The sequence below is a fragment of the Nuphar pumila genome, chromosome 17 (genome assembly GCF_984573655.1).
Source record: "Nuphar pumila chromosome 17, dmNupPumi1.hap1.1, whole genome shotgun sequence".
NCBI lineage: Eukaryota > Viridiplantae > Streptophyta > Magnoliopsida > Nymphaeales > Nymphaeaceae > Nuphar > Nuphar pumila.
This window is the reverse complement of record NC_143265.1, coordinates 63,715,977-63,739,941: the sequence shown is the minus strand read 5'-3', so window position 1 is coordinate 63,739,941 and position 23,965 is coordinate 63,715,977. Positions and strand designations below refer to the sequence as shown.

General features: G+C 37.3%; 1 pseudogene across 1 annotated transcript; it reads left to right on the top strand.

The window, feature by feature from the left end:
* Positions 1 to 20,544: 20,544 nt before the first annotated feature.
* Positions 20,545 to 22,742, top strand: LOC149812050 (plasmodesmata-located protein 6 pseudogene; annotated as a pseudogene). Its single transcript, XR_016428494.1, has 2 exons — positions 20,545 to 21,534; positions 22,606 to 22,742. The product of XR_016428494.1 is annotated as a plasmodesmata-located protein 6 pseudogene (transcript).
* The last annotated feature ends 1,223 nt before the right edge of the window (positions 22,743 to 23,965 follow it).

Below are 23,965 nucleotides of genomic sequence, written 5' to 3'. Positions count from 1 at the left end.
AAGGAAAGAAAAGAAAGAAGGAGAAGGAAAGAAAAGGAAAGAAGAAGAAAGAGGGGGGTCGACCCCCTTGTGGGTCCCACCTCTAAAAAAAATGAAATAAAAACAAGTAAAAAAATGGTAAGACAAAAGGAAAATATAGCAAAAGAAAATGTTTTATAGGATTTTTTTTATTAAAAGAAAATACAAGTAGGTAAGCCATCTCAGAGTGGGCTCAATTTCCAAATTTGAAATTTATTTTGAAAATCATAGGGGTAGAATAGTCTTTTTAGAAAGTTTTTGGACAACATGAGCTATTTTTGGCAGTTTTTGAAATGAGTTTCAAATTTGAAGTTTCATACCCCGTTGCGAAGCAAATCTAATTTAGAATTTGAAAATTTGATTTTGAAAGAAATCCATATTTTTTTTCGAGAAAATATTTCCAAATTTAAAATCCTGGGGTTAAAAATGTCAATTTTAGAAACCCAAGGTTTGAAATTGATTTCTGAAAACTTTTAAAACTCAATCTGGATTAAAATTTATAAAACTGGAGTTCTGAACTTTGAAAATGAAATGAAATGTGATGAAATGTTATGAAATGTTGAGAATGATATGAAATGATGAGAAATGACATGAAGTGCTATGCAAAATGCAGACCCTGAATGAAGAATTTCGGATAATAGACTTTGATTGACACTTGTACCAGTTCGAAAAGTGTTAAAATTGATAAAATTTGTAAAATGGTTCAAGAAATGGTTTGCGGGCTCTATCGAGCCAAAGTGACACTGAAAATTAGGGTTTGAATTGATTTGAACTAAAATAAACTGGATTGAGCTAGGTTTTAGAGTTTCAGAACTCGACTAGACTGACAAGACACTGACTCAACTGAACTCCCAGACTGAATTGTCAAGAAAAAACTGCCATTTTTAGAGAAATGGTGAGAAATGGTCACTGGAGTGAAGTGAATTGCAAACCAGAGCTGGGACAAAGATCAGTAATACTGAGATGAATTAAAATTGAAGCTCAAACACTAGCTCAACTGGCTGGACTCGGCTCAATTTCAGCTGAAAGAGCTGAAATGGGCTCCTGAACACTTGGAAATGGTTTTGAACTGAAACAGGAGCACTTGAACTTCTGGTGAGCTCAAGCTAGACTCTAAGGAATAGGATTGAATGAGAATGACTGACTCAGAGACAATTGACTTAGATTTGAGTGAGAAATGAACTCATTTTTGAAGAAATGATCCCATTTTGGCAGGAATGGTCAGAAATGGAAAGTGGTTTGTTCACTGTAAGCTCAGGTGAGCTTGAAATGACTGATATTCTAACTGTTCTGAGCTTACAGATGAGCTTGATCGACTCTGACTGACCAGGGTCTGGGATAACCTTGGGGTAAAAGGGTAATTTTCCTAATTAAAGTGGGTAAAATGATGGTTTTCTAAGATAGACTCAGGGTTGGACTCCTACACTGACCTACCAGGGTTGACATTCACATGAGGAGGATTGTCTAAGAATGGATGAAGAAAAATTGGGGTGTTTATAACAGGTCCCCACACATTAGAAAAAATAAACTCTAATGGTTTAGAAATCTCATGCATACTACTTGTTAAGGGAAGTTTACAAGGTTTCTTATTTTGAAAAGTATCATAGACTTTATAATCAATATGTCTAATAAAAAGTAAACAAAACTTAGAAATAACTTACTAGACAATTTTTAATATTGGATGGCCTAAACAATAATGCCACTGGGAGGTTGTCATCCTTTCTCCAACATGAGCTTCCTTATTGTGATTGAGGTGTATATGGTGCAGTCTATTCCTGGTCATTTCTCATAGGATTTCTTTCCTCGTTACCGAATCCTTAACCCAATAATGAGATAAGTGAAATTCAAAACCAATATTATTATCTTGAGTAAATCATTGGATATATAATAACTATTTTTTAATTTGAGAAATGTAGTATATTCCATAAAGTAAACTTTGTTCCAACATTAGATAAAATATAGTCACCAATATGAGAGATAGGTAAACATGTTCCATTATCAATTTTCGCTGTATAGCTACCTTGGTAATCAGAATGTAGAAAAAGTAAGTTAAGATCCAAAATCATGTGATAGAGAGGTGTCAGAATAAGGGAACCAACCATCATTGGAGTAATTTGATACTAAAGCTTGATAAGTCATGGGCGATGGTTCTGAGGATCGCTCTCTCGAAAGTGTGTGACATTGACGAACAATATGATTCGATTTCTCGCAGTACTGATCGGTGACACTAGGTGTGTTCTGTTGGCTATTGAATCAACTACCTTGGCATCTATGGCCTCTAAACTGTCCCCCTTGTTGAAAGTTTCTACCATGCTCTTGGCCATAATTATTGTTAAAAATATTTTTAATTGCTGGTTAAAATTAGGCTCAGGGGTGACATCTTGACGGGTTATGGTGGAATTGGCTACACAGGCTTCTTCTGACAAAAGCATACTATAAATTTGACTTATAGTGATAGGGTCCGAACGAGTAGACATGAAAACTCTGAATGCAACATACCCAGTAGGAAGAGCACACGAAATAAATAGTACAAAATCTTCATCTAAGACAGGTTTGCTTGCCATGGCCAACTAGTGGGTGATGGATTTGGCTTTTTGGAAAAGTTGATCAACACTTTTCTCGCCCTTTTTTAGAGTGTGTAGTTGATTTTTGAACTGCAGGACACGAGATCTGGAGTGGGCAGCATATGTTTCTCTCAGTGTTGTCCAGACCTCGTATGAGGTAGACAATCTAACAACCTATGTATGTACAAGTTCAGTTAAGGAGGATATAAGTCAGTTGAGAAGGAGTTGATCTTGATGTGGCCACTTAGTACATTCTGGATTGAGGATTTGTTTCTCATTTTGAATAATAAATCTTTTTGGGTTGGGTTTTGATCCATCAATGAACCCATACAAATCATATGAGATAATATTGGGATAAATTGGAATTCTCATAGTAAATAGTTGTCTGTGGACAACTTGATACTCAAGAAATATTATAAAGTAATCAGAGCAGGTAAGATGGAACTTAGCTCAAAGTTTGTGTTTGATGAGATTTGCATGGTTGTGGTGTCTAGTCTTAGCTCTGATACCAAAAAATGATTTGCAGTAGGTGTGGACACACAAGACAAGCACACGATTGCATAAATTTTAATGTGCTTCATATCTGAGTGATTCTATGTCCACGATATCCCTCACCTCAACATTCATTATGAGGGGTTGCCTTTATTGGTATTTATAGACTTAAAATACAAGGATGGTCATATAGCCTTATTGTATTACAAGAGTCCACATGGGACAACTTAGGTGTTAATTGGAGGAGTTCCTATCAGGTTTGTCAACTTGAAATATAATTGGTTCTGTAGAAGTCTTGTACATAATGGACTCCTTTGATGTGTTAAATTGTCGGTCTTCAAGGACTCTTGGTGAGCACCAAACGTTGGCAATGTTTTTGGTTGCTTCTTGAAATCTTCAATCACATGAGTCCTATCTTAAATCTTCATAGCATTGGATCTGGGTCCGAATGCAATAACTGGATCCAGTACTCTAATAATGGATTTCTTGTAGTGTCCACAAATGTATGGTGACATTCACATATTAATTTTTCCATACATAGTATGACATTTGTGAGCTACCATGTGAATCTCATTTAAGTAAATGATCCTCAAGAAGGTCCACAAATGTGTGACCACATTCGCATATAACTTTTGTGAATGTCTTTGACCTTTTCACTCTTATATGAATCTTCCTAGACAAAATTTTCTTCAATGTGATCCTCAAATATGTGTTGACATGTGAATCATGAGGCTCATGAGGGACATTTGGTTGCACAACATGAATGAAGTTTAACGCAAAATGGCCAACCGAATGGTTCGACAGTTTGGGCTTGTTCAAAAAACTCAGTTGCCCTTATATAGTTAGCAAAAGTGTGTCTTTTTGGGCAAAGAATCGAACCAGAAATTACCCCATGATGTTAGAAATCAAATATGAAGACTGGTGTGATGGCGACGAGGACATCAACTTGTCATCCATGGTACTTGCTTTCAATCGCGATGATGTAGTTGCTAACAACTTAGAGTTTGCAAGCAGTCTCTCTATAAAGAGGGGAATTGAGGAGGAGGAGAAAGTTAGGTCGAGGAATCTAAAGCACAGAAGGACTGCAAGTTGAGCAGAGGCAGAGTTGGCTCTTGCAAGAGTTAAAATCCACATGCTAAAAGATTTACTTCAAGTAAATGAATCCATTATACAGACTCAAACTGACCTAATCGCTAACAAAGATTGGGTTATCGAGGAGGTAAGAACGTGCCTAACACATCCATAATAGTGACTTCTGTTTTCAGTTAACATTGTTTTGTCAATTATTATAATTTAGTAAAGAGTATTTTTTAAATAATTGTAATTGAGTTTGGTTACTTTTGTAAATCATTACAATGATTATAATTAAGCCATGCTACTTTTGCAATTGGAGTTGTAATTAATTTTTTTATATGAATATTATAACTTCAATGTATATTTTTAAATTTAAATACTTTTGTATTTGCATACCTATAACTGTTGTAAATTTGAATAGTTTGTGTGAAATTATTATGTTTGAATTTAAATCTCATTTCTAAATATATATAATTTATGTGAATGTTTGAATTTAATGTATATACAACAAGTAAATTTTTTATTCTGTGAATTTTTGAATGTATATGATTTGAATATACAACAAGATGTTATATATACAATGATGTCTAAATGGCATTCGCATATCATAGAATGTGAACTGGAGGACCTTCGACACTGTGATGCGAGGATAGGTTTATCTACATGATGTTTACGTAAAATGTGCTCCATTATTTGCGAAGTGGAGAACATTCGCACACAGTGACACCAATGTACTCCATTTTTTGCAAAATTGAGGACATTCACACACTGTGATGAGAGGATAGGAAGATCTGCATGATGTTTATGTAAATATACTCTATTATTTGTGAACTTAAGGACATTTTCATGATGTTTATGTGAATCTACTATATTTTTTGCAAACTTGATGACATTCACACACTATGCTACGGGGATGGGGAGGTTTGTCAGATGTTTATGTGAAGGAATTCCATTATTTGTGAACTTAAGGACATTCACATGACATTTATGCAAATATACTCTATTATTTATGAACTTGATGACATCCACACATTGTGATGTGAGGATAGGGAGGTCTACATGTACTCCCTTATTTGCATGTTGTTTATGCGAATATACTCTATTATTTGTGAACTTGAGTAAATTTGCATCATATATATGCAAATGTACTCTATTATTTGTGAACATCATTACTATATTTAAGTTCCTACGTAATACACATACAAACAATAACATGTATTTATGAATTTTTTTCATAAATATATAAATTTTTTATATTTATGGAATGCGAGCTTATTACTGTAGACAATTCACAAAACATTCAAATTTTACATAAAAATCAACCTAAACTGAAACTAAACAACCAAAGTATACAAAACATCCAAAATTTACAAAATATCAAAGATTTAAAGAACAACCAACCTGAACTTAAGTTAAACATCAAATATTTAAAGAACATCAAACCCAAACTAAAGTTAAACACCCAAAATTTACAAAACATCTAAAATTTTATCAAATTTATATCCAATATATCAAATCTATATTTCAAAAAAATAAATAAAATATTTATTAATGAATCATTTTATTTTATAACTCTATTAAATTCATAATAGTAATCAACAATAACAACCCAAAATTATCCACAACTCCGCTTCATGGGCAAAGTCATCCAACACCTCATCATCCAATGTCTCATCCTCTTATGTTTGCTTGGCCTTTTGACCTTTTATTTTTATTGTGATCCTTTTTTGTTATTTGTCTCCTCAATCGTCTTTTGGGTAGCCCCCTCTTCTTCTTTCTGCATCATCATATATTTATAGAATTTGGTCATACACTTCTTATAGTCTATTGCATCATCTTGAAAAAAGGTTATTAGCAAACAACTAGCATCCTAAAATCTATAGCAATTTATAGGACATATAAACACATACTTGTATTAAATTATTTTTTGTGTTTTAGCCCAAGTATTACAAAATGATCAAACCTATAACAATTATATACCAAGTCAAGAACATGTGCATGTACAAATTGTGTTAATAAACCTATGCAAAATAATTACATATTTTCTTATTGAAGAATATCATCTACGAGAGAGGCCATCCAATTAGCATAAGTGTTATAGCCAAATCATTAGATCTTGATGTGGTCCCAATTTCTACAGCCTTAGTTTCCAATCCAAACGATGCAAACCCAGTCTCAGGTGAGCCCGATCCAACTCCTAGGGTCCACAAGAAGCAAACTCCTGATGGGCAATCTGGATCCATTATCTGAGCTCCAAATAAAGCCATGCCACCTCCTTCATGTTGCCACATCAACATGTGAGATCCACCCTTGGGCACCCCCTATGGGAAGCATTTATTGTAAGTAGGACCCACATGGGATGCCCCTTTAGAAAGCTCTAAAGAAGGACGTGTGGGCCTCACCATGTGGTGTCACCCAAGGGGCATTCAAGCTCCCTCCATGAAACTCATGTAACCCCTTGGGGTCCCTCCTTAATGGGCCTTGGTAAGCCCAAGTGTGTTGTGGAGTTAGGCCATCTTTAAGGTGACTTAGGGAAGGGTTTTACTAAGTAGGGAAATAGGATTTAAGTTTGCTTTGTTTGTTGTGTGATTGCTTAGGATTTTATAAGTGCTTTGATTAGAGTTTTCTTGGTCTCTAAAAGGGACTCTTATAGTGTATTAGACATGAGATGAAATTAAATCAAGTTGCCTTACTCTCTCTCTCTCTCTCTCTCTCTCTCTCTCTTAAGAATATTGCCCCCCCCCCCTCTTGGAGGTTGACTCTCTCTCTTTCTTCTACTCTCTTGGCCCTAGGCCCTCTTCCTGCCTTCCTTACACCTGATTTCTTCACCCTATCTTAGAGCTCATCTATGGTTACTAAGGTGATATCAGCCTTTTAAAGGTTTGGAGCTTCCCAAGTGCTAAGTAGAACCCAAGCTCTACTTAGTTCTCATGCAGACTACATCAACTTGAGGTGAATTTGAACCAACCGGCTTCAACATGGTTTTTAAGCATTCTCAGATGGACTAGACCTCTCACCAACCTTAAGACATATCTCCAAAACCATGTAAGTCCTTAGAATCATTCTGTAAACACCCCTTCTAAGCATAAACATTTCCTAAACCCAATTCTAAAAACAACATTCTATTGTTGTGATTTTCAAAAAATAACTTAACTTAAAAATAATATATATTCCATTATGTACTTAGTCCAAACCTAACGTGTCCTTAACCTACTTTCTAAACAATTGGATCTTAATTCTTCCACAATATGGAGAATTAAATCTGACATTGGAACTTGTTCTGCCTAAAACCTAGTCCAGAAACAGACATGATCCAAACCCTTATCCTTACTTTATTGAATTTTAATTCTAACACTAGAATGAACTAAGCACTCAAATTTTACCTAAATCTTCCCTAACCTGTCCCTAGCCTAATCCTAATTTTTGGGATTTTTTTAAATTTTTATTCTGAGGGAAATAACTAGCTTTCTAAGGGTCTGTCAGAAAGTGAATAAAATCTAGATCCAAAACAAACCTAGAACTTTGCATAATTTTATCTCTGCATCCCTGAATCTTCTGAACCTAATATTTTAACCCAAACTTCCCTGGCGTGTCCTAAGTTTCTCCTATTTTTACAGTATTTATTGAGTTGTATATTGGGAGAATTCAATTTTTCTTTGAACCCTGCCTGAACTCTATCAGAAACCTGTAAACAAGACTTGACCATTGACTTAACCAAACCTAACCCAAGCCCACTTAATTCCTTAAAATTGAACCTAGGTTCACTGAAACATGCCAAACCTACTTAAGGATAATATTGAATAAATAATGGTATCATATTAGATAATTGATTTTTTTATGTACATGAGTAGTGGAGCAAATTGAGTTGTATAACATGAACTCCCTCACATTCATATCAATTTCTCAAAAAACCCAATGCTAGTTACCCCGGCTTAGAGGAATTAAGATATGTAACATAAATTGAGTTAAATATATAAGCACATGAAATTTTTAATGTTTTATAAATATAAATATAAGTATGCAAAGTTATCTAATAGATACCTTGTCACATTCTTTGAAAGGATATGGCAATTTGTAGCTCTCCAAAAATAAACTAGTCCCATCTCTCATCACTCTTGTTTCGACCATTTGCTATAAATAGTTAATGATAAGCAATTAGTTTCTATTAGTAGGTAGAAAAATATGAGAACTATCATTTATTTACCCACTGAGAAATAAGGGATAAGGTAAATGGTCTTTGATAGTTTCGTTACATCTGACATGTTATGTTTGTGTTACTGTTGAAGTCTTTCTATGAATCCATATAAATGCTACATAAATTCATAGTATGTGATACATTCATCTTAGATTCATATGAGTCTACACACAAATGTAACAAACCTAGATCTAAAACTTTCAACATTAATCATAAAAGTAACACATCTATCATCATACCTATATCTCAAACATACATTACAAATCCCAATAACTTGTACCTAGTTATGTTATCTATCCTGAAAGGTTGCATCTCATCCAAATTATTGCAATAAAGATCATTAGCACTGGTTTGCTCACATAGTTTCACATCATCTGTAGTGATCCTCTGATCATGTACAACATTAATTGTTTGTGAAAGTTCTTCATTGCATACACATCGAACATCTATATCCCTAATCAGTTCGAGCAACTGTATACCCTTTTTATGTTTGAGCTCAATGTTTGGGACATCAATATTATTCACTATTAGAGACAATTTGATGTTCGCCAAAAGACTTAGCTAATGGATGGTGCCGAGATAGATGCACATTCTACATATGATTCTCATCATTCCATTCATCGACTGCTTCATATACATCACTTTCAATTGCTTCTTATTTAACTTTGCGAGCAACTAAGAAAATGTTGTCGCTAAATAAAATCGACTATACATCATTATCATTCAAAACATCTATTCGTATACCTTGACTACCTACTTTTGGAGAACAACTATACTGAAGTCTCAATAACTCTTTTGCATATTTGGTTTTATGAGACATTAAAGCTATAAATTCTTTAAAGCTATTATTTTTAGATATTGATATAGATTGTCAAGTAGGGTGATCAGTGTTACGGTAGTTTACTTTAACCCTTTTTTAGAGCATCATTAACTATGTATACTAACCACAAAATATCATTCATCTAATAAAAATATCATGTAAGAAAAGGTTATTCTTGTACTCTTCATACATTCAATTAACAAAATTACCTACAACAACCACTTTGAAAACCAACTACTCATAATAACCCTTAACCTCCACTTAATGCATGTTCACAGTCAACCTCAACCACATCACACTAATTGAATGCTTGTATGTAGTTAACCCTAGCCTCATTACACAAAGACAAAACCATCGAATATTAAATAAAGGATAAGCAAATAAACATAAATCATTTACAACAACAGTATATATATATATATATATATATATATATATATATATATATATATATATATATATATATATATATATATATATATATATATATATATATGAAAAACCCTTAAATATAGTAAGCCCTAAACGATAAATTTGGTGTTAAATATTAAATAAAACACAGGAAATCATACATAAAACATCCACAAGAACAACCAAACATACATATTGCAAGGCTATTAAATTCTCATATCTACAAAAAAAAAGAAAAAAGTTCATATTGAAATAAAATAATTTGCATATATATTGTTTATATGAAACTCACATTTTGACCTCACTGGGGAAGTCGATGACAAGGATACCGTGACCTCATCAGAATGAAGCAAAAAGATTTCATGAAAATTGTAGCAAGGAGAGAGGAAAAATGGTTAGGGGTTCTAGAGGAAAAAGGGTTAGGGTTCTTTTCAGAAATAATATAAAAACAAAAAGACAAAAAAAAAAGAACCTCATATATGATTCAGCAAGCATGAGAATGTATGAAAATTCGCACGCTAAAAATTTGTGCATGTCAGCATATATTTGTGAATCTCATTAAAGAGAATTTCATCCAAAAAGATTCACAATGACTCTTCGCGAAGGTCGTACATTATTTGTGAAAGTAGCACCATATTTGTGATCTTCATATAAGAGTGCGAAGGTCGGGGACATTCGCAAAAGTTATATGCGAATGTCACCACACCTTTGCGGACCTCCTTGAGGATCATTTACTTAAAAGAGATTCATATGATAGCTCACAAATGTCATACTATATATGCGAAGGTAGTTCCTTATTTGCAGAGATCGACTAGAGTGTAAAGGTCGAGGACATTCACAGACATTAATATGTGAATGTTGTCACGCATTTGTGGACCTTTTTGAGCATAAGTTACTTAAAGAAAATTTGTAGAGTAGCTCACGAATGTCGTCTATATATGTGAATTTCATATGATATTTATGAAGGTACACAAATTTTAGTTATAGAAGTTCACAAATTTAGTTATGCGAATTTCGTGTGGTTTTTAAAATCATCACACAATGTACCTATATATCGCGTGAACCAACCTCAAGAGGTTCGATTGTGCAATGGATAAAAAGGCCCTAAAAAGTCTGGCATTTATGAATTTGGACATGGGGCAGATTTTTAAAATTATAAGGCATTTCGAGAAACATGTCATTTTTGTTGTACAATATAATCATTTTCCATAAAAAACAAATGCTTTAATGTGCTGAGAGCCGTGGACAAGTAAAACCTTAAAAGAGAAAAAACAATAAAGGTGACCATAAAGGGTAAACCAAGAAAGCTAAAGCGAGGTTCACAAAGAAGGTATGCGGTCATATAAAAGGGCAACATTTGAGTGGTCATTAACGTTCATCAAAGCGGAAATAAAGATACCTTTTTTTAAACAACATCTCGCTTCCCACTTTTTATGCGTAGATAGATTCTTGGGCTTTTAATATATAATAAATACAAAACGAGCAAAGGTAAGTGGTTTCCAAGGGAAGAATATGCAAAGCTACCTTTAGAGCAAACCCCATGCTATACATCAATGAAAAGGCTATCATAATCATTGTTAAATGAGCAATAATAAGTCTCTTTTCATATTTTAAAACACATGTTTCAACTAGAACTAAGAATTGAGAGACAGGTTGTGTTTCCTTATGGGTCTAGTCTCAAGAAGTCGTGGACCCTCAATCAAACACCTTATCGAATTTCCCAAGTCAATGGGAAAATGGAAACCAGTCAAAGCTACTTGTATGTGTTTGAAGCTACAGTGTGTGGTTTTTAAATCCCGTGGTTCACTTTCTCACGTGAATCCTCAAAGATGTATTGTGGATAAATTCTTAGAGTATGAAGAGGGAAAGGTTGGTGAAAATAAATTAAAATGGAGCTTGTTTGTTGTTGGTTGATAATGATTAACTAAAATGTGGTTGGATATGATTTTGGTTCCAAAATGGATTCAGGTTGGCAGCACAATATCAAGATAGAAAACTCAAATAATTGGCAATATCACAATGACATTATTCCCAAGTTCATACCAACTCATTTGTGGGTCAATTGGACATAAGGCCCTTAAAATCAGCCAAATTTTGTCCTGCCAATAATATTGAATTGCTTGACCATAAAAACCAGGGAAGAGGGTTCACGGAGTGCGGTTGTATAACTGGTGGGGTCTGCCTAACCCCAGCTTTGCTATAAAAGAAAAAAAAAAAAGAGGCAGATTCTTGGCCCACTCTTTTTCATAACAGACACTAGGTACATGTGAAGAAAAGGGAAAAAAGAAAAACCATTCCTTGTTTTCTTTTTGATGATCCAAGGGAAAAACCTCCCCATCACCGATTACTGGTTGGGCTCTGATTTGTAAAACCCTTCGGGTGCCCCATGTTCACCGGGGACACCCAGCTTTGACCTTGTTGCAAGGAATGAGACCCATGGATTTTGAACTTGTGACGTTCCATCAACTTGGTGACATTCACAAATCTCCCCTACCAGATGAGGGGAGGCCCTGTAGACAAAAAAAAAAAAAAAGAAGTCTTTCATTGTGCTAAAACTGATACATGAATAAACGTGCTCCTGGTAAATGCCATGAATTCAGTACAATCATGATCATTGTCATACTTAATATGCTTTGAACCACTCATTAAAATCCAAGACATCTTTCCAAGAGAATGCAAAAATTGAGTAATTGGACAGCACCAAGATAACAGTACTCTAATACTAGCTATACATCTTGAATAGGAACCAAATCCAACTCCATTTAGTCGGATTCAGTAAGCCAAAATCATATCCAATTATAATCAAATTTGGATACGGTTTTTATTTTTGCTACTGAATCTGATTGATCCAGAATTGATGGATATCTGAATCTGATTGCTTGTAAAAATTAGTATTTGGCGTGAGCTTTTCATCATCCGAATTTGAATCTGAATCCTACTCCCCTTAGCCAATTGTCAATTAGATTTTGTATTGGCCACATCCAACCTGAATCCGAACCATTTACGTCCCCTAATCTTGTACACATAATCAGTGAATCCAATGTTGGGTGCCATATGACTTTCCTGTATCAGCCCTTACCAACTTTTGAATTGGAATAACATTCACTAGTACGCAACAAATTTGCTACTATATTTCAAGTGTGCACAGCAGCACAGGTTTTAAGTTTTGAACTGTTCTACGAGAGAATAACAAGTTTGACAGATCGACTTGCTTTTCCAATGCATTATATTGGTGCCGTCACTATTCATGTTGAGCATACTTTAACTATAGCAACATCTCTCTCTCTCTCTCTCTCTCTCTCTCTATATATATATATATATATATATATATATATATATATATATGCTACTAACAAAGATATGAAACTGTTGAGCAAAAAATTTCCTCTTCATATTTTAGGGATTTTTGTGTAGATCAGACTCGACAGATGCAATCTACATGGTTATTTTAGAAAGAATTGGGTTTTGAATCATGTGATTTTGACATATAAGCCGGTTTTTCAAGGGCTTCAAAAATCAATGGCTGACAATGCACCAAAACTTTTTACTCAAAAAATCATGCACTTACATAAAAAAAAGTTGATTCAAGGTCAGAACCTTAGCAAAAAAATTATTGTTGAAACACACATGTATGTACAACTTGCATCTATGATTTTTAGCTCAATAGTTTCATATATTCACTTGTACCAAATATTTACCATATGTGTGTGCCGGTGCCATAGCATGACATTTCCAATGGGCATTGTTAGTGTCCAGGACTGAGCCTTCGGAACGGGGCATATGAAGTGCCAAATGCGTTGGAGAAAAATTTTATGCCCGTGATAATTAGAGACCAACCTGATGGAGTCAATGTCAATGAAAAGGGTCCAGATCCAGCTCGTGTTATCTAGAAGGATCTCTGCCACAATTAGAAAGAAGGAAGAGTCCAGCTCGTGGGGTCTAAAAGAATCCAATGCATGATCGACTTACCTTGTGAGATCTGCATCAATTAAGAAATTAAGAAAGCCTTGTTCTTCATGAAGAAGAAATAAAACAACGGGTCTGTTGAGAGCTTTAGTAAGGCCGTACGTGGAGGTAGGTTCAGCTGAACCGAACCACTTAAGTTTTTGAGCCTGTCTTTTATGCATGATTGTCTGTTCCCATTGATCTTTTAGGTATTAATTACTCCATGGGAGACTAGCCAATTGGATTTTAACTTTGATTTTTGTCCCACCATAATATGACCTTGTCCTCTCTTTTTTTATTGTCTAAATGAAGACATATGATGCGCGCGGTAGGACGCGATTCATGTGCACAGCTAGAGAAAGAAGACCAAGTATATATAGCTCAGTAGGCCCAAAGGAGTACTCCGATAGAACCAGGTTTTGGTTGGTACCAGCTACCTGATCCATTGAGGTAACCCTTACTTTCTAAGCAACAGCATGGAATGGCTTCTGAAAATCAACTCCGAACAGAGACTGAACACTAGCTTTCATTGGGTACTGGTTGTATGATTCCATGCATTACAAATTCAAGCATCTATTTGAGACCTTTGTAGTTAATTTGTTGGCACGCAGTTGTCAGTGGGTGGGAAGGGAGTTGGACATTAGAGAATTAAAAGAAGGGATTCCAAGATGGATTCAACCCAAATTAAAATTGTCTGCTCTTTTGAAGAGATTTGAGGACTGACTTTTTCGCGAGACGTCAAGTTCAAAGTCCCTCAAAGCATTTGTCAGTTATCAAAATGCCTTCCAAATCATCCCTTCCCATGCAAGCAAACATTGGAGTGATTTTAACGCAAAGGCCTTCCCAACTCCTTCTCCCCAAACATCACCTTTGCAAGATTTTCTCATTTAATTGTAGGACATGGTTGCTAAACGTTTTGGCCTTTCTTGTCCCATTTGATAGAGAGTTAATTAGCAGTTAATTTAAGCCCAAGGAACCTCGGATGGAATACTATTCAAAGCACCTCCGATGCCGTTGATTATCAAGGTGGATGGGACCATATATAATGACAAATATCGTGAGATTTATGAAAATCTTGCGATAGTATCGTGAGAAATTGCCTGAAAGTTTAAAATGGCAATTTCTCGCAAGATTTTCAAAATATCGTGAGATTTATGAAAAAATGTAAATACCATTATTTAAACACGATATTTACGTTTTAAATGGCTATTTATCCTGGAAAAAAAAACCATGTTTTTTATTTTTAAATAATTTTTATTAATATTTTCTTATAAAAATATTTTTTATATATTTTTTTTATTTAATTTTTTATTGCCAAAAAAAATTGAGATTTATGAAAATATTTCAAATTCTCGCAAGTTTTTGAAAAAAGGAGATTTTGCCGTTTTTAACGTTTGTCACTATGGATGCGACCTACCAAAAACTTCACGATGCCATGCATCCAAACATTGATTATCATCACAAATTATTGTGGGGCCCATCTAGGTGGTTTTAGGTGTCGTTCATCTTGATGAAACGACATCCAAGCAGTGGCGGAGCCAGAAGTTTTTCCTTGGGTGGGCAGACTTCAGGTCTCGGGGACAATGCTATGGTCTTGAAAGACGATCCATTTATTCAGACTAGTTGCGGAGCCAAAAAAATTCGCTGGAGGAACAACCGTTCGTGGAGAGATAAAACTTAAATAAGCCTTTGAATTAAAATACAATTGTTACAAACACAAACAACTAAATTTATGAACATAATAAGATAAAACCTTAAATTGTACTTTTAAACTAAAATAAAGATTGTTCACTTAAGAAATACAAACAACTAAATTCATGAAAATTTTACAATTGACATCTTCTATTTTTCATATTTTGAAAACAATTCATAATTGCACCATCATTGATGGTATCAAATGTCTCCTTCTCTATGTAAGTAAACAAAGCATCATTGATCCATTCATCTCTCACTCTATTACGTAGACGACTTTTGATATTGTTCATAGCTGAAAATGCTCTTTCAACACTTGTTGTTGCAACTGGCAAAGTTAATGCCAACTTAATCAATAGATACACATAAGAAAATACAATGTGCTTTTGAGTTGCTACCATCATCTCTGCTAGCTCTGCTAAAAAATTTAAACTTGAAAACTGATCACTGTTTCGCATGTCTGCAGTATATATATCCAATTGATTTTCAAGTCTAATTATGTTTACTGTAGAAAAGTCCTTGGGGTAAAGCTTAGCAAGACGAATCAACTTATCTTTATCAAAAGCAGAAAAAGAATTCTTTGGACTCAAGCATGACATTGAAAGGAGGAGCTCTGTATTGGCTTCAGTGAAACGATCATTCAACTCTTGAAGTTGTAAATCAATAATAGCATAAAACACATCAATACGATAATGATGCAGTGTGGTGATCTTTTCAACCTTACGTCTTGGTCGTCCTTGAGGTGTATGTGAGTCCCCTAGACCAGGAATCAGAATATCAAATCTCTTACAAAACATGAACACTTTGTTTATAAGAGAGTCTCATCCATTGTCTCTCAGACCTTGAAGGCACTGTTTTGATATAGTGACTAAACTCATAGCATTCACAATGTCTTGATCTTTTCGCTGAAGTGCTTGTGAAAGATCATCAGTTATTCCCAAAACTTTACACATCAAATGTAAGCAAAAAACAAATTCAAAATCTTGCAACTGATGATATAAAATAATTGCATCTGAGCTTTTTCCTGAATATGTATCTTCTGCAATGAAATCTAACACTTGAATAACAGAATAATACATACTGTGTAAATTAACCAAAGCATTGTAATGAGAACCCCACCGAGTATCACCAGGTAGTTTGGAACTTATTTCTTAATTTAATCCTCGTCCTGTTTCAAGTTCACCCAATGCAAGTGCTTCAACAATTCGCATAAATTCTGCTTCTCGAATAAGCTCAGATCTCTTGCATGAAGTGGCAATCAGAAGCAAAGCCCCAACCGATAATCGAGGGACAGAGGGCAAAGCCCCCTCTCGGGAAGGGCTCACAGAGGCAAAGGGGGTGAAGCCCCCCACCAGAAAAACACAAGTTGGGAAAGTCAAGCGACCCAGATGATGAATGACTACCATTTCCATTCAATGACCTGACAGGATAAATCTTATACATCTTCCTACTCAGATAGCACAACCAAGCAGAAAGCATTCACACTGGCCAACCTAATCCCCAAGCAAAACATTGACACCACAAATAGTACCTAGCAGAAGTCTCAGAGAATTGTAGTCCTATACTTTATGAGCATAGAAACTGCACCAGAAGTGTGAACTATAAAAGGGTCCAGTTGATCTACAAAAGCCAAAAGAAATGATCCATTGTGGATTTTGCATCCAAAATAATAGACCATCTAAGTAGATGGCCAAGAACCAGAATGGAAAGAGAGGTCAAGTGGTAACAATAAATTCATGATAAAACACATGGGGAAAGAAATCATAAACAACAGCAAATAAATGAAAAAATATGCTTTATTGTCTGATCTGCAAGTATATATAACTAAAGCAAAGCATTAGAGCGAAGAATCAACATGCAAAGGAAACAACCATTCTACGTACCCATATTCAGATGCCCTTAACATCCTATAATAATGAAAACAAAAAATCTGTTTTAATTGATTAACTAGAAGACAGGCATGCATTCTAAACAAATCGGCTAGGCATAAAACTTCAAAAGATGTATTACATGTAAAAGCAAAGATACTGAAATATATCTCAGCTTACCAAAATCAAGCAAACTCAAAAGTCAGAGAAAATTAAGCTCTTGATAAAAGTCAAATTTGTGATGAATTTCAAACCATGACAAAATTTGTTCTCATTCGATGAGGGAAATGTTTCAGATTTTTTAGTATAAAGAAATATTTTGGCAGATAGACTCTGTTTTACATCAGCAGGGGTTTTCCCCTTTTTGCTTCCAGCGGTGAGGGTCAGCTACCTCGGTCAATGACCGATAGCCATGATCAGCTGTCGATTTTCTGATTACCTGCTGATGCTCGCCGAGGAGTTGAGGCCCTGAGGGGCTTCGATCACCAATGGCCTCTCCGGCGCCGCCGGCATCCCTGTTTCATCGCCAACATCACAGGCTCACAACCATCACCAGACCACCGAGTTGGCCGGAATCCTGAAACCATCGTTGGATGAGTTTCTTTCAAAGGGATTCCGACCATGGATCGTCATCGGGGAGCCAACAATGGTTTCTATCGCCGGGCGTCGCCGTTTTCACCGGAAATTTAATGGCTTCTCTGTAAGGTCAAGGGGGTTTTAACTTTTAAGCTCAGGCCGACCATCCAGCTGCCATCGTCGAAAAGTACAGGGGATCAGATGTTCGCCGAATTCCGCTGGGCGTCGTGCTGGCAGTCGTCGCCGCAGGTCTTTCGGTCGGTGACATGGGTCGTCTGACGCTTTGCGGTTTCTGAGAAACCGAAGGCTTCGGTTTCTCAGAAACCGCAAACAGGGTTATCGTGTTTTCAAAAGCAGGGTTATCGTGTCTGTCTGTCGATCAACTAGAAAAACAAGAGAGAGGGGAGGTTACCTGCGACGGTCGGCGGCTACGCCGGCTAGCTATGGTCGTCGGCGAACGAGGAGGAAGGTCCGACTGCTACACCGGTGCCTCGCGTCGTCAGAGCTTGGGGGGCACCGCGGGTTCACCGAAGGGAGGCCGGCGACAGTCGCCGGTGGATGCAGAGGACAGAGGAGGAGAGCCGGCGAATGGGGTTGCCGATGACGGAACGCGGGAACAGAAGGGCAGAGCACATAGGAAAGAGAAAAAGTGGCGAGGGTTTTACCCCTCGCCCCTTTCGACAGGCTCTAGACGCATCGAGAGCCCGGGTCCCGAGTCGACTCGGTTTCACGAGTCACGAGTCGACTCGGTTTCGAATTCTAGGGTGGGCGACCGCCCACCCATGCCCACCCGTGGCTCTGCCACTGCATCCAAGGTGCCTTGGACAGTTTTTTTTTTTATGAAAATTTTCTTTAAGACCTGAAATGCTCTTCCTTTCATATATGCCCTCCCGAATTAGGATGTACGTGGTCTTCTATATTGAACAAAAACTTATCCAATAATAAGAAAATGTTTTAGATATTTTTTGTTATTCCTAATATCCTCGATTTAATACCCGTGTATGTGTAATTTGTTGGTTTGAATTTGATAATTTTATACAGAAAAAAGATTGGGAAAATCCATCCCCTCGTGCCCCCAAAATCCTGCCTCTTTTTTGGCTAACTTGTCTTACCCATATCATTGAGTCCCGAAACTTGGAGGGATGTGAAGAGGTTGCCCTCAATTTAATTTCATCCTTCGTACCAATGGGCGTGATCTCATCTTGATTTCTGGTCTCAATCTCAAGATTGTTAGGGCACCTTTCCCTCTTACCAGTGTAATAAAGTTGGCTTACATCTACAAGGCATCGAGCCAACCACTGGATATGCGTGTACTCAAAATCTATTGATTGCACTTTTGTTAGATGATCATTTTACCTCTATGCATAGTGAAACGTTTTTATCGGCAATTTCTTGTTTTTCAAAAACTCGCGAGAAATTGAAAAAATTCCATAAATCTTGCATTTTTTGGGCAAAATATTGGCAATAAAACAACAATTTAAAAAATATAAAATTTATTTTTTATAAGAAAATATTAATAAAAATTATTTAAAAATAAAAATACATGATTTTTTTGCGATAAATAGCCGATTAAAACATAAATATCGCATTTAAATTGTGGTATTTATATTTTTTTATAAATCTCGTGATGTTTTGAAAATCTCTTGCGAAATTGCCATTTTAAACTTTCAGGCAATTTCTTGTGATATTATCACAAGATTTTCGTAAATCTCGTGATATTTGTCACACTGCCTCTATGAGTTCACCTAGGGTGCGTTTGATTGAGCGTTCAGCGCAACCCATGCCCTCCACATTCCAGGAATGGTGAAGCACAGTTTCACCCCCCTTGGAACAGGGAACGGAGGTGGTACCACCGTTTAAAAAAACTCTGGCAGAGGGCGGTGGGTTATACCCTGAGTCCCCCTTATTCCCACACTCTTTCTCAATCTCTCTCTCTCTCTAGAATTAGGGATTTTCCAATTAAGGTTCGAATTATTGATTCAAATTAGGGCTTTTCCAATTAGGTTTTAAATTAAGGTTCAAATTAGGGCTTTTAGAATTATGGTTTGAATTAAATATGAAAAAAAATTTGATTAGGGCTTTTGAATCAAAAAGTTTTAATTAGGGGCTTTTATGTTTTATTTGATTAGGCTTTCTTTTCTTTGATTTTCATTGATTAAGGTTTTTTATATTTAATTTTATAGTTTTTTTTTATTTTATGATTTATTTTTCTTTTATATTAAGATATTTTTGGTTTATTTATGATTTATTTTTTTGCAATTTAGGGTTTATTTATGTTTTATTTTCTTGCAGTTTATTTATTTTTAAATAAAAAATATGATTTCCTATTTGAGTCAAAATAAACGCGCTGGACGAAGAACAATTGTTACATAATAGACAGAACATACTGCCTGTTCTGTTCTACTGTTCTGTCCAATCTTGGACAAGCAATCAAACACTCCCCTCCTATCTCAGTAAGTGCTGCATACTTTTAGAGACAAAACAACACCAACTCGATGATTTTTTTTAGAACGGAAGCATTTTTCTTACATGAAACCTACCAAATACTGCTGCAGGTAACCGCTGTAATTTATTCTGGTTGGTGAAATTGCATTGCATGGGTTGCTTCGCTTTAGCAAACCAAGCCATCAAAATAACCCCTCCTACACCTGGGGCAACTGCTTCAAAACTGGATGCTTGGAAGTAATAGTGATTATCACCCTCTCCCTTTTCTCTCTCTCTCCATATATACATAAACCCACCACCGAAATCAATTTAACAACCCAACCACTGGAGAGAGAGAGAGAGAGGGAGTATATAGCAAACGCTACATAATCATAGGCCACCACCGCTCTTCACAGACCATACATACCACAATTTACCACCAACCAATCCTTCTCCTCCCGTTCCTTCAATTCCTTGCCTTCCATGTAAAGCAAAAAGAGCTCTAACCAAGTGAAAGAAGGGAAAAGCACAAGCAAAAGAAAAACAGAGGAGCAGAAAGCATCAAATACAAAAAGAGGAAGAAGAGAGACAGAACCAGCAAGAGAGAGGGAATCACTTCTTCCCCCACATTCTTTCGCCCCCAACCCACCACTACATCCTCACTCCCAAACCCCAAAAAGAAAGAGAAGATGATGCCCATGCTAAAACCACCTTCCTTCCTCCTCCTTTTCCTGATCTTGATCTCGCTCGTACTCATCCTCTTCCCCATCACCTCACGCTCCGCCTCCTCCGATACCTTCATCTACGGCGGGTGCTCGCAGCAGCAGTACCTCCCCACATCCTCCTATCAGGCCAACCTCGACTCCCTGCTCGCCTCCCTCGCCAACTCCGCCTTCTCGGCCCTCTACGCCAAGTTCACCATCGGCAAGCCTGGCGACCCCAACACCGTGACGGGCCTGCTGCAGTGCCGGGGCGACCTCCCCGCCAGCGACTGCTCCCGCTGCGCCCAGGACGCCATCGGCCAGCTCCACCTGCTCTGCCAGGACGCCTGCGGGGCAGCCCTCCAGCTCGACTCCTGCTTCGTCAAGTACGATAACGCCACCTTCCTGGGCGTCCTCGACACCACCCTCATCTACAAAAAGTGCAGCCCCTCCTCCTCCTCTTCCGCCTACGACTCCGACTTCCTCGGCCGAAGGGACGACGCCCTCCGGCAACTCTCCTCCTCCTCCTCCTCCAACGCCGGTGGGTATTTCCGGACGGCGAGTTCCGGCGGGTTCGTGCTCGGGGTGGCGCAGTGCGTGGGCGACCTGAGCCCAGGAGACTGCTCGCAGTGCGTGTCGGAGGCGGTGGGGAAGCTCAGGGAGGTGTGCGGGTCGGCGATCTCCGGCGACATCTACCTGGGCAAGTGCTACGCCCGCTACTACTTGGCCGGCCTCTACTCCAGCACCACCCACGGTCAGCCTCTCTCTCTCTCTCTCTCTCTCTCTCTCTCTCTCTCTCTAGGTTAGCCCGACGAGGTTTTGGCTTTGTCTTGGTTCGACGATTTAGTCGATCTCGGTTTGGGGAATGTTCGTGTTTGGTAATGTTAACTTGAGTGATTATCTTTTGGTTTTGAGTCGGGTTGTAGATGGTTCGGATCAAGGACTGTGCGTAAGTTGGATTAGGTTAGGGGTTACAATTGTGAACCTGACGGATTTGGGTCCAACCTTGTCAGTTAGTTTTTCACTTTTTCTTTGATGATTGGGTGGGTGGAGGAGCCGTGGAGCGGGGATCCATATCCGGATATAATAGCAATCATGGACTTAAATAGGAGCGTGGAATAACCTAATGTGGTTAGGCGTTGACTTGGAGGTGACTAATTGAGCCTTTGGAGATGATAATGAGTCAAACCAAGGTCCATAATTCCAGTTGGCTTTGTCCTGGGCTAATGTGACTAGACAAGTATTCTAGATTTGGTCCCAATGGGTACATGGTCAGTTGCTTTTCTAAGGTATACATTAATTCATCACAAGGCATATTTAAAAAATAATAATAAAGAAAAAAAAAAGTACACGAGTCATCTAACCATTGGATCTGACATGCACCACTTTCCAAAGTGCACACATCTACTGGACCTTTATCATTTCTTTTCAGGGTACTTCAACGGTATGTGGAATGTCACCAAGTTTGTAAACTCTTTAACTTCTGTACAGAGTTTGGTGTGAACAGCGTAGCCAGGTTCATCTTCAAGGATTTCACTACTTTGTGGTAAATAATATATCTCGTGTGACATGAAACATGACCAAGTTCATGAACTATGACCATGATTAACATGGTATTTATTTTATTTTTAGTTTTTTGGGTTAGATTCCAAACATTCTTGTAAAAAAAAAGTTTGAAAATCTAGAAAATTGTGGCAAAATCTTAAGTTTAAACAAGAGCCATTTTCCTTGAAGCAGCGGTAACTATTTCTTTATGGTAGAATCGATAGTTTTATGTGATGCTGATTTTGAAAAAAAATTGGCTTTGTTACTTTGGGACATACAGATTCAAGCAGGGGAGGAGGGGAGGCAGGGAAGACATTGGCCATAATCATTGGATTGTTTGCTGGGGTTGCCATCATCATCGTCTTCCTTTCCTTTCTAAGGAAGGTTTGCGGTGGCAAGGGTAAGACCTTCATCTGATCATTCTCCCTTCTTTTGTCCTTTCTCTTCTCTTACTGTCAATTTTTAAATTCAAACAATATTTCTTTTCACCCTCTCTTCTCTTACTTTCAATTTTTAAATTCAAATAATATTTCTTTCCACCCTGTTGCCCTAGTGGGGTGGGACCTCGTCTGTTAGATGAGCAGTCAAGGTTCAAATAATATTTTCATGAGTGTCTAGCCAATGCGTAGCATAGGCCCTGAAGGAAGGGGTTCTAACCTTGGAGTTTTACGCTGCTGCTGGCACTACAACTATAGGTATCGTAGGCTGAGCCAGCACGATCAGGTTTTCGTGCATCATGAGGGGTGACCCTTGCTGTGAGGCCTAAACTGGCTATATTCTTCTGTGGACCAGGTAGACTGGGTTTTTACACCAATGAGCTTGCAAGTGAATGAGGTAGTCTTCCTAGGCTATCAATTTATTGACAAAGATGCAGAACACACACATTTGACACCATTTTGTATATTGTTTGAGATCGAAAAAATATGACAAACATGGCCAATTCAAGTCTCAAAATTAGGGATGGCAGTTGACTGAGGCGGAGGTAGGGGACAAGGTACCCACCCCCACCCCGTCTCAAAATCCTGCCCTCCATCTCCGCCTCCATTCTTGCACAGCTCTTAATTTAAACCTCCATCCCTGCCTCCATCCTTGTTTCATGTCCTCCATCTCCATTCCAAACGGGGTGAGATGGGGGGAGGGGAGGCCTTGTTTCCCCTTGGTTCACTGCCGGATTAAATAAGGATCAGGCAAGGCAAGGTGGGGATTGAAGACAGGGATGTGGCGGGGCGGGGAAAAGCAAAAGTCTATCCCTGCCTACATTCTCGCACGGGTTTTGATTTTAACCTCCATCCCTGCCTTCGTCTCTGTTTCATGTCCTCCATCCCCGGTTCAAACGGGGCGAGGCCCATTTTCCCCCGGTCCAATGCCATCCTTACTCAAAATATGAGAAATCTGAGCAATAGATTATTTTTCTTTTACTATTTTACTATTTTGTTACCTGAAAAATTAAAAATCTTGGTCAAACCACTTGTCTAAATTGTTGCTTGAAAAAAATCAGTAAGTTGTCTCCTAATAAAAAACAAGCATCGTGATTTCGATCAAACAAAAAAGAAAAACTATTAAAAAAATAATAAATTAGTCTTGTTTGTTATATTTTCTATCTTGCAATCAATTATGATATTGTGCTAAAAATTAGTCAT